Source organism: Sciurus vulgaris, assembly GCF_902686455.1.
Source record: "Sciurus vulgaris genome assembly, chromosome: 15".
NCBI lineage: Eukaryota > Metazoa > Chordata > Mammalia > Rodentia > Sciuridae > Sciurus > Sciurus vulgaris.
The window spans coordinates 80,357,693-80,371,036 of NC_136476.1; the positions used below are offsets into that span (position 1 = coordinate 80,357,693).

At 54.1% G+C, this 13,344-nt stretch overlaps 1 protein-coding gene across 2 annotated transcripts in view; it reads left to right on the forward strand.

Annotated features, from left to right (window-relative positions):
• Positions 1-1,618: 1,618 nt before the first annotated feature.
• The window catches only part of NEK6 (NIMA related kinase 6), a 75,087-nt gene continuing 63,361 nt past the window's right edge, over positions 1,619-13,344 (forward strand). Inside the window, exon 1 of one of the 2 annotated variants that reach the window (XM_079113837.1) lies at positions 1,619-1,775. The gene's annotated coding sequence lies outside the window, so the exon portion shown is untranslated. The remainder of the gene's footprint in view (positions 1,776-13,344) is intronic. The other variant, XM_079113836.1, reaches the window with a different exon arrangement.

The window sequence follows — 13,344 nt, forward strand, 5'->3', positions numbered from 1 at the left end:
AGATACAGCCAATGTATCCACTAGTAACACTGCCAAACCCTTCTCAGAATGTCCATCTCTTTCTGTTATTTACTTTTTGCTGTGTTTATTTCTTTTCTTTAAATGCGGATTGAACAGAAGTGCTCTACCATTGAACTATCTATATCCCAGTCCTTTTATTCCCCTGTACCATTTTTATTTTATTTTGCGACAGGGTCTCACCAAATTCCTGAGGCTGGCCTTGAACTTGCATTTTTCCTGCCTGAGTCTCCCAAGTATCTGGGATTACAGGGTATGCACCAGCATATATTTGACTTTTCCTTTTATCTGACTTTTGCTGTGGTGCACATTACGTGAAGCGAGAGTGTAAATGGGCTCCAACTAAACGGGGAAACAATTTGGAGGATGACCCATCTCCCTCCTGTCAGTCTGTGACACCTGCATTTTCATTGAAAAGGGCTGGGATTAGGCTGGCTCCTCTGGGCTGTCTGTTGGACCCTTCTCACACCAGCAGCTAGAACTAAGCTGTTCCGGAGGCCTGGCTAGCTAGTGATCAGGTAGGCAGGTGCAGCAATTAAGCAATCTGCAGCCACCTTCCAGCTGAACGACTCACCATCTTGGTGACTTTGGGTGAGAGAAAGTGCTTTTCTAAGTTTCATTTTTAAGTCTCATTAGCCCAGTCTGTAAAATGGGCACGAGGGTAGCATAATGCCTCCTTCGTAGAGTGGCTGTGGGACTAAACGCCACAGGCAGGCAATGTGTGCAGCAGCAAGGGTGACACACACAGGTCGTGGCCATGGTGTCACAGATCAGAGTCAGCTAAAACACATCCATTCAGTGGGCATCCACCCCCTGCCCAGCTCAGTGCTGTGGCCACTCTGGACAGCTGGTCAGAGGTCAGTGTGCCTGGTTCTGGCCCTCCCGGAGGGCACAGCATAGTTTTGAATGTGCAGAAGCAGCGAGAGTGGAAAGAGGAACTGTCCGAGTCAGGAGCACCCCCTCTGCGGCGGGGAGGGGGGGTCTTTAGAAAGTGAAGCAGGAAACTTAGAAGCAGCCTGTGGGCCCCATAGGAGATCTGGCTTCTTAGAGGGGGTGTTAAGCATTCATTAGTGGAGCATTTTACTACTTCCAGAAACCTCTACACATTGAGTCTTGCCGGGCCTGGGGTCCACCGGAAGAGGGGGAGCTCCAGATAAGACACCTGGTGCTTTGAGGGCAGGGAGCAAGGCTTTCCCCACATCCCGATGCCCCGCGAAGCCTGCTTTGGTGCCTGAATTCAGCTGGTGCACAATAAGCGCTTGTTGCTGGGCCAACAGTTAGCTGATGGGGACCTGGAGGTCGCGCGGGTGGGATCCACAAGTTGGTTAACTGCAGAGCCTCATCCCAAGTGTGTGGAGCCAGCAAAGAGCGAGCCTGGAGTCCCCTGGCTGGGACTTGGGTCTGGGCCTCAGTCTCCCCAGCTCTGAAATGGGGAGGGGGTCCTCGGCTGGGCGGATCGCACTGGTTGCGCCCCTTGCTCCGCGCAGTCGAAGGGTCGAGCGTAGGAGGGCGCAGCCTGGGCGCCCCCCGGAGCCTGCGTGGCGGCAGCGCGCACGAGCTCAGGGGGCGGCGCGGCCCCGCGGCGGGGAGGGGCGGGAGCGGGCGCGCGGGCGCGCGCAGGCGGCGGCGGCGGCGGAACCTAGAGGACAAGCGTGCGGCCGCGGCGCCGCCAACTCGTGTGGGACCCGCCGCTCCGGCCGGCCGCCCGCTGTCCGTGCGTCGGTGCTCCGGCCGGCAGCGGAGCCCACCGCGCGCCGGTGAGTGGCCTGGGGCCCGGGGCCTGGCCGCGCGGGCCGGGGAAGGGGCGGGGGCCGGGCGCGGACCGGGAGCTCAGCCCGGCCGGGTGTGGGCGCGTGTGCGCGCGCCCGGCGCCGCGGGCGAGGGGGGTGCACGCGTGAGCCCGCGGTGCGTGCAGACGCGCGAGGCTGCGTGTGTCGGCGGCCGGGCGGCCAAGTTAGCGTGGCTGGCGCGTCCGCCTGTCCCTGGCGGGTGCGCGCGGGTGTGCACTTCGGAGGGTCGGTTTAGGGAGTGCGGTGTGGCAGAGTGCGGGCGACGGCGTGGCTCGCGTTGATCCCCTTCTGGGGAGTTCACGGTGGGCCAAGGAGTGTGCGCAGCGCTTGAGCAAGTGTGGGTCTGAGTCTGTGTGCCCACGTGTCTGCGAATTTTCAAGTGATTGTGTGCACTTGTGTGAGCCTGGAAGGGCAAAAGTGTGCATATGTGATGTGAGTGTGTAATCGGCCTTTGCAGTGCGAGAGCCTTGACTGTCGAGGCCGAGCAGCCCTCTGCCTGGCACCCACCAGGCCTGTGTGCGGTGTGCCCTGCCCTGGCCTGCATGTCAGGAAACCCAAGGAGAGCCCCAGGCCTCCTGGGGGGCCTGGTTTGGTGAACTAGGGGCCAGAGGACAGACATGCAGAGTCCTGCTGAGCCTGGCAGTGGTGGAAAACTTAGAGCCAGGCCTTGGCAGGACCCTCCATGGCCAAACCAGCAAGGTGGGCATTATGGGGGCACCTTGTCCAGGCATCAGAGGACTTGTGTCCAAGTTTTCTAAATGCCATCTGTGTTTCCTGGCCTGTTCTTGACTCTCCAGACAGGAGGAATTTTGACCCTCTCCCTAGATCTGAGGTCTGACCCTAGGGAGACACTTGCCCACGTATGTATCTGAGGGCTTCTCTCTTCCTCTCCTGCTAACTAGATTACATTGGTTTGATTTATTTGTGCCAAGCCTGGGCTCCAAGTGCAAGCCCCCAAGAATGGTAAAAAGTTGGTCACAGCAAGCCTGGGACCCATCTTCCAAGAGTTGTCCTTCCAGTTTTGACCAACAGGTTCGTGTGTGGGTACTTGTACTTCATAAATGTTGCAAATCTTCACAGTTGAAAGTCTTGATTGCTTTAAAGCAAACTTTAGAAACTCGAGAGCTCCCTAGTTCCCCTGCATTTTTCAAAATTCAGCTTGCCTTTCTGAGGGGAAAATGTCGTCTTGGGAGTTTGGAGCCTGTGTCTGATGGTACACCGAAGAAGAACTGCAACGCTCATGGGAGAAGAATTTCATTGAAAGGGACTCAGAGCGGCTGGAAAAGCCTGCTCCCAACCCTGGGAGCTTAGGAGTGAACTTTGGACGTCTTCTTTCAGCAAACAAAACCTGGAAGGAAACAAAAAGACCCACATTCTTTTTCATTTTTTTTTTTTGGTCCAGAAAGTGAAAAAAAAAAAAAAAACCACCAAAAACTTACCTTCTGCCTTTGCTGGAAGTGCTGTCTCCTCCTCCCCCATCAAGGCCAGGCCCTCCCTGGATCCCCCACCCCCAAATAAAATATGCCTGTGGGGAGCTGTGGAATGAGTCACTGCCTGGCAGAGAGCCCCACGGCAAACGTTTGGGAAGGTTCTTGCCTAACTTCCCAGAAGAAAAGGCCCAGGATTTAAAATGGTCCCTGTGGTTTGTCAGCCTCTGCTGTCCCGTCTGCTTCGGAAATGACTAAAAAGTCATTTCGTTCTCCACAAAATCAAGTCTCAGACTTAAGCAGCGGCCAGGTTGGTCTGGATTTAGAGCTGTTCAGGCTTCTAGAAATGGAGTTTCTGGCTTTACCAGGTGGCATTTCTGGTGGGGATTGAGCAGGAAGGAGGAGGGAGAGGGGGAGGGGAGGAAACTCCTGGAGCGCCTCCTGGGCTGGGAACTGTTCTGGGGGTCATTTCTGCTACAGAAGGTGGCTTTTGGTTTTATGTACAAGCAAACGTGTGCAGAGAGGTCAAGCCTGTGTCCTGGGACAGCTGAGAGGGGATAGCAGCAGAATCCTAAGTCACCTGTCTGATTCACAGTCCTTCCTCTTTTTGCTGTACCCAGGACGTGACATTGGACTGCATAAAGTGCATAGACTGAGTGCTAAGGATTTGAATATACATCCGCTCAATAAATTCTCATTGTGAAATAGAGGTTATTTTCTCCACTTAACATATGAAAAAACTGAGGCACAGAGACATGAACTGACTTGCATAATTTTGTTGAAGTAGCACTACCACTAACAGGCCCCGTTTATTTAGGATCTGCAGTGTGCCAGGCATGTGCTCACAGCTTCAGGGCCCTTATTGCACTCCATCCGCTTACCAGCACTATGGGATGGGGATCATCATAATATCCATTTCATAGATGAGGAAACTGGGGCGCAGGGAGAATACATAGTGGGCCAAAGATCACGTGCTAATATGCAGTAGACCCTGGATTTGGACCCAGGCTTGTCTGAGTAGAGCTCATAGTGTTTTCACTGAACTTGGCAACTTGACAGGTTAAATAACTTGGTCTGGGTTATAAACTGGCAAATGACAAAGTCAAGATTTGAACCCACATCTCGGATTCCAGGGTCGAAGTTCTTAACCTTAAACATGTGGCTGCCTTCATTGTGCTTTGCTACTCTGGTACACCACAAAGCCACATGGGTTAAGACTGCTAGGTTTCTGGAGGGTTCACTAGGTTTCTGAGAAAGGTCTTCACAAAGGTGCTACTGGCCCTCCTTGTCCACTCTCGCACCTCTGGAATAACCAACACTGGGGTCAGAGCTTCCCAAGAGAAGGGGCTGCAGTTCCCATTTTTCTTCCCTTTCTAAGTGCCAAGGATCGGTTTCATTAGGGAGGTGTCAAAACAATTGTCAAAAAGAGAACAATATTTCCTTCCTCTTCTCTGGTTGGACCAAGCAGGGGAGCTGGAGGGTGGAGGCTGGAGGACCCTGGTGAATCATCCCAGATTAGATACAGATTGGCACCTCCAGGCTTGTTTGGGGACCAAGCCAGGCATTCCTCCAGGAAGGGCCCAGCATCCCAACCCGTGGGGATGGAGTTACCTGCACAGGGCTTCACTCTCTACTCGAGTCTCTGACAACATGATCACTTCTAGGAAGGCTTCTTGTCACTTGTCATTTCATTCCTGGGCCTGTCTCCTTTCCTTGCTCATTTCCATTCCTATCGGGGTTTCTGCTGTCTGTGCTTGAGAGGAGTGCTGTGTGTGAGGACCCGCGTGGTCGGGCTGCACCGTGCCCCTGCAGGTGTCCTTGGTGTTGAAAGGGAAAGCCATCTCTCCCTTCCAAGTCTGTTCTGCAGATTGACGAACATTTGCGAATGGCTTCGAGATGCGTTAATTTAAGGTGTGAAATAATAGATCTTGTGTGAAGGCTCAGCCACATTTCTGGCATTGATGGATTTCTCTCCCGTCTGGCCTGTGATTTGGGGAGGTAAAAATAGGCCTTGTTTCTGCATTTTTATCTCTTTTTTTGCTGACATCATTCCTAAGAAGTGGGGTGCACGGGCCATAGCAGTCTCCTAGGCCATCGCCTGGAGTCTCGGGACTCTGGGGTCAAGGGGCCTGTGAAGTGAGGGGGTCCCTGAGGGTGTGGAAAGGGCTTAGAAGAGAGCAGGCAGGGAATGGCCAGGCTCAGCTGCAGGCCTGAGGCAGACTGTCCAGGGCCTCAGTGGCTTTTCTCGGCCTTCTCATTTCCAGCTCCTGGGGAACAGCAAGGTAGCTTTCTGGGAAAAGGTTAGTTGAAAAAGAAACAGGCCGGCAGCTTCCCCCTGTCCTGTTGGAATTGGGTGACAGACATGTGGGTTCTGTCCTTTGGCCAAACCTGAATTAAACCAATGGCCTCAGGCTCAGACTTGAAGTCCAGAGGTGACACTGGGGCACATCGGTTAGTGGTGTGATTTCCTGTGCCATTAATGTTGGGAACTTGACCTCAGAGTGTGATCTAGTATTCTGACATCTGTGCCTTTGACAGGACTTGCTTGTGTGAAAACAGACCCCCAGACACAGGCAGCTCCATTGTCTCCAGTTCTGGATTTTTCCACAGATGGCTTGCCGTGCGGTCTGGTGGCAAAGGCACTAGTCCTCTGGTCAGGCTTCTGCTGGGCAGTGCTCCCTGAGCCCACCGGCCACAACAGTGGAGCTGGACTCTGCGGCGGACACAGGATGGGGGCGAAGGGAATCGCAGTGGGGCCTCTGCTCTGAGATGCATTTAGTCCCAGGCCTGGAGTCCCCGTTCTCTCTCTTAGACATCTGCTTGACGGTGACCTCATAGAAAGAAAAAAGGGGCTTTGTGTAGGAATTCCATAGAGTGTGAAGGAATTCTGACGGGGAGGGGGCCATGGGGAGCCTGCAGTGCCTGCTTGTTCCCCAAATTGTTTAACCCTCACTCTTCAAAATCAGCCTGGCCTGGGAGGATAGAGACCATTTGGGGGGACCTCCCCCATTCCCAGTTGTAGCAGAGGCTCTTGGGAGTGACCCTCAGACATGCAGTCCCTCAGATGTGGAATTTGTTCCTGACCCTTTTTTCCACTGCCTGCCCTCTCTCTTCTTGTCCTCAGACCCTTTGAAACAGAGGTTTCTGGAAGAGACCTGCAGAGGGATGCAGTCACTTACCAGTGACCTTTAGGTCTGATCAGTCCAACTTGCGGCAGGGAATTCAGCAGACTTGGCCTCTCAGAGAAGAGGTGGAGACCATCGTCGTGTATTTTTTGTAGACTTCCAGGGTCAGAAGGGTTCCCGCCTTTTTTACAGAAGAGAAATCCAGGCCCCAAGACGGGGAGGTGCTCACTCACAGTTACCTCAAGAACTTGAGCTTTGGCACCAAATGGAGTGAGGTTTGAGTCCCACTGGGACCTGCCACTCAAGAGCAAGTCATTCACCACCCCCAGCCTCAGTTTCGCCATCTGGAAAACAGGAACAGTATCATAACCCCACGAGGTTCTGGGGAAGGACCATGCGAAATGATGCACATGAAATGTCACTAGCATGAGTGCTTGGTGCTCAGTCCCTGGTATGATGTGGGAAGCATTTAATTGCCAAGGACACCCGGGTTGGCGTGGCAGGAAGGTTCAGGCTCTCTGCCTGAAGTGTCTTTGGTGTTGCTCTTTAGTGCTGTGTTGAGACCCCAAGCAGGCTATGAGGAGGAGGCGGGGGTGCCTGGGACCCCCTCCAGATCCCCCTAGAGCACTTTCCTGTGATCATGACCCCCAAATAGAGAGGAAGGAGGCAGTGACGATTTGGAAAGAGGCAAGATTTAAGTGCGGTGTCTCAGGGAAATGTCTGGAAGTATTTGCTTTCTTCCCCACCTGCCCCCCACAAGGAGCAGAAAGTGAGCCCCCTAAGTTTTTGGTGTGGAGTTGGAAGGCCTCCTGAGGCCCCCAGAGCTGTGTCAGCCATGGTGTGTTGTGAAGCGAGGCAGATGTTTTGTTAATTATTTACATAGCGCCGGCCTCAGCAGAGGTTTGTGCTGACAGAAGCGTCCATCACAGGCCTGGGCGAGGCCTGGGGATAGAAGTGAGCAAGAGGCCCGTCCCTCTTCTCCCACCAAGGTCCTCAGGGAAGGTCCACTCAGCAAGGCTTAAGGGAGGCCGCCCATTTTGGGACCCATCCTGAACCATTTGGGATTCCCCCAGACTGGCTCTTCCTGAGTGAGGGGAGAGATCCTTGTCCCCTGGAAGTGGCCACCTCTCCTGAGGTGGCTTCTGTGGGAATTTGTCCAGCTTTTCATACCTGAGACCCCAGGTGGCTTGAGTGGTGGGGAGAGGGCCACCCACTCCCCACAGGTGAGCTCACCTGAGAGCTTTACTGGCCACCCGCCACTCCCTCATCCAGCACATGTTGATTCTCAGGCACAGTTGGGGTGATTTGCCTCAGAAATCAACATCAGGATTAGAATCTGAGCAGTCAGGGGCCTGGGATCAGGGCCTGCCCTGAGCGCCCTGGTGGGCTAGGGGCAGACTACCCTGCCTTCCCGTTCCCTGACACATAGGTTTTGTCCAAGAATCACTCTAAGAAAAGGTGCTCATAGGAAATACCCAAATGGAGAAGCCTAAGGAGACAGCAGGTCGGTGGTCACCAGGCCTCGGAGGAGGGGAATGAGAAGCAGCTGCCACAGGTGGGGTGTCCTCTTGGGTGATGAGAATGAGGGGGCAGTGGCACAGCATTGTGAATGTACCACATGCCACCAAAGCTCTGTTAATTTTGGAGCAGGGGATGTAGCTCAGTGGTAGGTCACTTGCTGAGCATGTGGGAGGCCCTGGGACCAATTCCCAGTGCTGCCAAAAAAAAAAAAAAAAAAAAGTTAGCTGGGTGGGGCGGCTCATCCCAGCAGCTCAGGAGGCTGAGGCAGGAGGATCGCAAGTTCAAAGCCCGGCTCAGCAACTTTGTGAGGCCCTAAGCAACTTGGTGAGACACTGTCTCTAAATAAAACATAAAAAAGCCTGGGGATGTGGCTCAGTGGTTAGGCATCTCTGGTTTCAACCCCTGGTACCAAGAAAAAAAGAAAAGGAAAAGTTAATTATATGTTTTATGAAAAGAAAAGTTTGGTGCTTAAAACAAAAAGGAAAGCATGGCAGCCTCCCATTTTACAGATGGGAACACCAAGGTGCAGAGTGAGACCATGACCAGCCTAAGATCTCACATGCAGCCCATGTCTGCTCTGTGGAGTAAATCAGACCCCTCCCAACTTTCAGGCCAAGATATCATGGCACCTGGCCCTGGAATGTGGGTGAAACACAGAGCATCCGTTGTCCACTTGGCTGAGTGAAGTCTATTCTGTTAACCAGCAGCGCCATGGTGGCCAATAGGTACACATCCATTCACTCCGTCATTCAAGAAATGCACCCGTGGCTGGGGGTGTGACATGACTCTGGTAGAGCACTTGCCTAGCAACCTGCACGTCTCTGGGTTCATTCCCTAGTAACAGGTATGCATGCGCGTGTATACACACACACACACACACACACACAGAAAGAAAGGAAAGGAAAGCACCCACCTCTGGGTCAGGCACTGTGCACAGAGCTGGCACAGAGGCCTCTAACAGCCCCACCCCTTGGCCTCTCACCACCTGATGGGGACAGAAGTTGTGTCACATCTTTGCAAATGCTTTGTGGGAGGTATCTCTTGGGACTTCTGCTTACAGGAATGAGGGGTGTCTGCGCAGCCTGGAGGGAGATATGAGGTTGGACAGACGTGGAGAGGGCAGGGTGAAGGGCAGGTAGACCGCAGGGTGAGTGGTGGCTGCGGGCTGGGGTCCTAGGCTGCTGGCAGACCCTGGGCAGCACAGAGTCAGGAACTTCTTCTGCCTGCATGGCCTTCCATCCTGCAGTGGCCCCTCTGTGCCAGGTGCTTGCTGCATGTCATGTCCTGGTCTCACTTTTTTACATGAGTGAATGCACTTCTTCCTTCTATGGCATGGGTACCTTATCAGTGTGTCCATTTTATAGATGAGGAGCAGAGAAGCAGAGGCAGGCTATCTCCTGGTTTCCTTTAGCACTCATGCTTTGAGGAGACCCATGGCATCAGGGGGCCCTCTGAAGAGTCAGAGGACAGAGGCTGCCTTCTGCTCACAGCCTGTGGGCTGTGAGCTGGCAGCCAGGCCTGGAGCCTCCCAGGCAGCTGGAAGGAATGGCATGCACCCAGGTCCTGTGCTTGGGGCACAGAACATTACATCCGTTATCTGACTCCCTGACTAGAAGAACATAGGCTCCGCTGGGGTAACACTTGGTCTGTGGCCACAGCTGTATCCTTACTGCCTAGCACTGTGCCTGGCATATAGGAGATCAGTTAATTATCTGAAACTTTCTGAGCATCAGTGTGATGACATGACCCTTAAAAATTGTAGATTTTAGAGCAGTTCAGGTTTTGGATTTTCAGATTAGAAAAGTCTGTGCAAGGATTCCAAAATCCAGATAACTCTAGGGTCTGAAATACCCGTGGTCCCAGGCCTTTCATCTAAGGGATCCTCAACCTGTGGGAGGATCCTGAGCCCGGAAGGCTGGCATCCACCAGAGTTACAGGGTCTCCTTCCTGTGCCCCTTCTTTGCAGAGGCAGCTTCTCGAACCTAAAGAAGGGCTTGGGTGGGTGGAATGGGTGGGGGCCGTGTGTTCAGTCTATTTTGTTTTTTTCAAGTGCTGGGGATTGAACCCAGAGCCTTGGGCACAGCAACCTAACGCTCTGCCACTGAGCTCTGCTGTAGGTCTAAAGCTGCATTTTGTGTTGAGTGTGCTGTGGCATTCAGAGGGCATCTTTGTGAGTCGCTCTGGAAGGGGAAGGAGGTACACCCTCCTGAGCAACCGCTGGGCAAGGCGTTACTGTTGGAAGATGAGCAGCCCCCCCAATTCTATCCCAGCATCGCAAGAGGGAGCAACTCCTTTGCTGGTATGGCCTTGGCAGTCACCAGGCTGGGTGCCCAGATGGCAGCAGAAAGGGAGTGGAGGAGGAGCCCACCCCAGGGGTTTGGCAGGTCCAGCTGAGTGCGGCTGGATTCGGTTACCCGGGGCCTCAGTGTTCTCCGTGTGCCTGACTCAGAGCGTGTGCATTTCCTTTGTCTCCTCCAGGAATTTTAGTGGCCTTTTGTGTTTGTTTTAAATGCCAGCCTCCTCAGCTAGCCCAAGCAGAAATGAGGACTGTCTCATTTTTCTCTGTGCAGAGGCTGGGGACAAGGGTGGGGACTGCCCACTTGCAGAGCCAGCCTGGTGGTGACAGCATGGCACTTGAGAAACACTCTGTGGTTTTCTCTCAGGGGTGATGGGCAGTGGGTGCTGTGCCACGCTGGGCTGGACACTGGGATCACGGCCAGGAGCAAGACTCAGGTTCAGGATCATAGTGCTGTTCAGGAAGGGGCTGCCGATCTCCGCTGTGGGCCCAAGCCCATGCTGGCCACTGGGGGAAACATGGGCATCAGACGCGGTTCCTGACTCTTCCTGGGGAAACTTGCAAAGAAAATGCTTATTCTCCAAGCCGACAACTCCTTTGCACACCCCGAGTCTTCTGACATTGATCTCCGGCACAAAGATAAGCCCATTTTCTCAATTCCCCACAGGGCAGTGGGCCTTGAAAGTATTTGTTTTACTGTCATACGGGGACAGGAGAGACCATTTGGGATGCTCTTTGGTGTGTGGGAAGTTCCTGGATGCCCCAGTGACGTATGGGACAGCATCTTTGAAACTGCACGCCGCTGAAGTTGCAGGACCTGTGGGCACCATGAGGTACTAATGATAGCAATCGAGATATTATGCAGAAAAATTGCTCTTCCTGCCCACTGTGGGCACTGGAGTGCCTGTATTTCTCAGGAGGATGAGAAATTGCACAGTGTAACTTGGACCAGCAGAAAGGGAGTCATTATCCCCCTTAATTTATTAGCTAATTAAGTTTTTTTTAATCCAGTCACAGTTTTATCTGGCAGTTCCTTCAGTTGCCATTCATTCCGCAGTGGGTCCATACGCTTGGCCTGGTGCTGGCCACTGCGGATAGCACTGATAGGATGCAGGTATTGCTGAGCTCCTGCCCTAGCCAGCCGCCTCGCTGTGGTGGGCTGCAGGGGCATCAGTTGCTGTCACGTGGTCCTTTACTGAGCACCTAATACGTACAGATCCTCCAAGACACAGCAGGGAAAGTGACGCAGTCCCTGCTGGTGGGATGGGTTCTTTGGATGCTGGCCCGCGGCTCGCTGTGACAAACCCGGTCAGCTCCTGCTCACAGGCCACGTGACGGCGTCCCCAGAATGAACCAGAACCCATCCAGATGCCCCAGGAACCGAGGTGAGAACAAGGCATCCCCGTCACACGTTGCGTCTCAGTTCAGCGTCTTGCCACCTCCCAGCATTTTGAGACAGAATGTGAGATCTCGTGGTTGGCTAAATACATAAATATTTTATGTCTCGATATTCTGAAAATGAAGCCCGAATGCACGGAACTGCAGCACATCAGTGCTATAGATCATATGTTATAATAATCTGATGACATGTTGTTTAAATATTTATGGACTGATGCGGCCCGACAACGGGGGAGGGGGCCTCGGGAGCAGAGTCGCGGCAGATGCTGGGAAGGAGGGAGCCGAGTCTCGCGGCCAGAGAAGCATGGCGAGGGGCCTGTTTCTCCTCGGACCTTTTGGGGCAGAAGAAGTGACTGGCATTTGTTGAGCACTTTCTGCATACCACATCCCATCTCGTCTCATTTCACTCCCCACAGCACCCTGGAGAGGATGGGACTCTTAAGTAACGCCAAGTTGCAGGTGGGAAACTGAGGCCCGGGGCGGTTCATGTCCTGCCCCAGACCCTGCAGCTTTTGAACGGCCCAGGATCAAGCCCAGAGGGCCTGACACTGACCTAAGCTCTTGACCACCGTGCTGTCCTGCTCCACAGGCAGTGGGTTGCATCCACAGGCCCAGGCCCCTGCTGGGAGCACCCCTGCCCCATTGTAAGTGGACTTGTCAAGTCCCAGGGAAGGAAGGCAGTGTCTAGAAAATGTCAGGCAGGGTCAGACACCACGGGAATGAGCTGTTAACCCAGGAGGGCCATCACTCAATGGCAGAGAGGCTGGAAGAGCCACAGTGGCCCAAAGCCAGCACACAGTAGGTGCTCAGGAAACAGTGGTTCTCGCCCTTCCATCTCTCTCCTCATTTTTGGTTTTGCTCAGCCTTATTCTCTCCCTGCGGTGCCTTGGCAGGAATTGAGGGGTGGCCCAGTGAGTTAAGTAGGAGTGTCCCCACTTTACAGAGTGGGCTTCAGCTGGGCAGCTGCTCCCCAGTGCCACCTGCCGAACATGCAGTGAGCGCTCCATCCCCCAGTGGGCTTCTTCGTCCCACCCTTTAGTTACCACTGGGGGCCTGGGAACTCCCCCAGGCGGAGGCCTTGGTTGGTTGGGCACCTGAACCAGCCCGGCCGTGAGACAACAGCTGACGGCCCACCATGGAACAGGTCAAGAAACAGGACCCCAGGGTGGGGCTGTGTGACCAAGAGGCTCTCCAGTGGCGACAGTCTCACACCCAGTGTTGTCTTCCGCTTCTACAGAATCTCAGGGGTGTTCCCAAGGTCCTCTTGAGCGAGAGGGTCATATAAATGGAAGGCAGGACCAGTTACATCCTTTATGGGCCCAGTACAAAATGAGGACGCTGTTCAGGAAGCAGGAAGGAATGGGAAACAAGTTTTCTCTTTTCCTTTGGACTCTCTCCACCTGTTCTGGTGCTTTAGTTTGTTTCTCAGGGTCAGGTCCGCTTGGGTCAAGCACAAGTCCCTGCCGGGACACAGGCTCCACCTGGCCCAACCCTCCCACACCTGCACCTGGGTCCCTGCTGTGGGTGGTGACGGCAGGGGTTGCTGGGAGGGCTGTGCTCAGCACCTGTCCTCGAGGGCGGGACCACACGAGGGCTGAGGCTCCAGACCCTGGCACGTGCTTCTTGGTTCCACCAGACATCACTCAGAAACACACTTGGAGAGAACCTGAGGCGTGTCAAGGCAGTGAACCAGCAGGACACCCCAGCCTCAGGCTCCCTTCCAGGGGCAGGGCCGGCAGCCCTGTTGTGAAACTGGCCCCAAAGGAAGG